This window comes from Schistocerca serialis, unplaced genomic scaffold, assembly GCF_023864345.2.
Source record: "Schistocerca serialis cubense isolate TAMUIC-IGC-003099 unplaced genomic scaffold, iqSchSeri2.2 HiC_scaffold_1184, whole genome shotgun sequence".
Classification (NCBI taxonomy): Eukaryota; Metazoa; Arthropoda; class Insecta; order Orthoptera; family Acrididae; genus Schistocerca; species Schistocerca serialis.
The window spans coordinates 10,001-12,500 of record NW_026047386.1 but is presented as its reverse complement, the minus strand read 5'-3'; positions in this window follow the sequence as shown (position 1 = coordinate 12,500).

Here is a 2,500-nt window from a genome sequence, read left to right as displayed (position 1 = left end):
TTGCGCCGTAACCTAACCTATGTTGCGCCGTAACCTAACCTATGTTGCGCCGTAACCTAACCTATGTTGCGCCGTAACCTAACCTATGTTGCGCCGTAACCTAACCTATGTTGCGCCGTAACCTAACCTATGTTGCGCCGTAACCTAACCTATGTTGCGCCGTAACCTAACCTATGTTGCGCCGTAACCTAACCTATGTTGCGCCGTAACCTAACCTATGTTGCGCCGTAACCTAACCTATGTTGCGCCGTAACCTAACCTATGTTGCGCCGTAACCTAACCTATGTTGCGCCGTAACCTAACCTATGTTGCGCCGTAACCTAACCTATGTTGCGCCGTAACCTAACCTATGTTGCGCCGTAACCTAACCTATGTTGCGCCGTAACCTAACCTATGTTGCGCCGTAACCTAACCTATGTTGCGCCGTAACCTAACCTATATCGTATCTTAACCTAACCTATATCGTATCTTAACCTAACCTATATCGTATCTTAACCTAACCTATATCGTATCTTAACCTAACCTATATCGTATCTTAACCTAACCTATATCGTACCTTAACCTAACCTATATTGCCCCTTAACGTAACCCATATTGCGCTGTAACCCAACACACGTTGGGCCTTAACCCAACACACGTTGGGCCTTAACCCAACACACGTTGGGCCTTAACCCAACACACGTTGGGCCTTAACCCAACACACGTTGGGCCTTAACCCAACACACGTTGGGCCTTAACCCAACACACGTTGGGCCTTAACCCAACACACGTTGGGCCTTAACCCAACACACGTTGGGCCTTAACCCAACACACGTTGGGCCTTAACCCAACACACGTTGGGCCTTAACCCAACACACGTTGGGCCTTAACCCAACACACGTTGGGCCTTAACCCAACACACGTTGGGCCTTAACCCAACACACGTTGGGCCTTAACCTGCTCTGTAATTGTCATACGACGCGTTAAATTAGTGTAGTGTTGCCTAACTGCAACCCCCGCAATATAGTTTGCTACTCGCACTGCCCGGTCCCCAGTGTATCGCTTCATGTTAAACACCTTGCAGCTATACACTGTAATGTGGATGGCAGCAGGACGTACATGCTCAATGCCCTTTGCAGTTGTTCATTGGCATTCGCAGTTGTTCATTGGCATTCGCATGGCGAAGCACTTAGCCTACGCTGTGGTATGGCCTGTGTCAACTGTCCGCTGATATTGTACGTCCAAATCACACACTGTACTGCACATTGGTCCTCATGTACTGAATGATACATCGTGGTACATGTGACCGTACAACGACTGCGCCAACAACGGCGAACCATGCGGTCCAAATGTTGTGCACGCAGCTACGTGTCGTCTCCCTATAAGAGCTGGATTGCAGTGTGGTATGCCCTGGATGGCGATCAGCATGAGCCGTCTGTTGATGTAGTGGCGCGTGTTGTCAGACGTTGTCGTCTCTTCTCACACACCGTGATAGCATGGTGCACTGCGTTCCACATCTGCGACATGCGACAGAGGCCGGTTGACAGTCGTTCGCGCAATGGACATCGCATACGTACGGGGGCCACCTTCCACGTGTTTGCGAAGCGTGCACATGTTGTTGCGTGTATGTGGGCAGACATAGTGTGTCGTGACACCTGACACAGGCATGCAACAATCGTTGAATTTGCAAATGGCGATGGACGCCTACGTTTGCTGGTGACGTTACGCAAATGAACAACTGGTAAACCGTTGTGGTGCGGTTGTTCTCGCTAGAGGTGAATCAGTGATGGCGACGATCGGTTGAGCTACCAACCGGTTGTTTCAGCGATACCCACCATGCCCACGAACGTGAATGGCATGTGGGTGTGAAGCGATACGCGGCGGTGGCTGGGTGGGACCGGCCCCGGCCGGTGAGGGGGGGCCTCCCGGCGTGCTGGCCGCGCGGTGCGTGGGCGCACGCGCTACAGCCGGCTGGTGGGGGCGGCCACTGGCAGGCGCGCCGGCCGACGGAGGCGGCAGGCGGCGCAGCTGCGCGCCGGCGCACCCTGCACGCGGCGCCGTGCGGCCAAAGTAGGTCCTCGCGGGCCCGGTGCGAAGCGCGGTGGACATCTGCAGTGTGCTGGTCCGATTGAGGACTGTGTGCGCTGAGGATGCGCCGCCGCCCGGCGCTCGGCGCCGCGACGCCGTCTGCTGCTCGGTCGCCTCTGCGGTTCTCGCAGGTGGTTTGTATCGCAGCTGTGCGGACGTGTTGGCGCGTGCGCTGTGCTGGGAGAGTTCGCTTCGGCACCCAAGTGGGGCTTTTGTCCTTCTGTGGCGCTGGCGTTGGAGCTGCCGGTCACCGTAGGTGGCGCGTGTTGTCTCCCGCCGGCAATGCCACGACAGCACGCTCCCGGGCCTCTGTCGGCAGCGGCAAGCTCAGTTGGGAGCACGGGTGGTCGCACCTAAAGCGTCTACTCGCCAAACTCCGGGCGATTGCGCCTCTCTCGAACCCGACCAAGTACTTAGGACGGCGCTGCGCGCC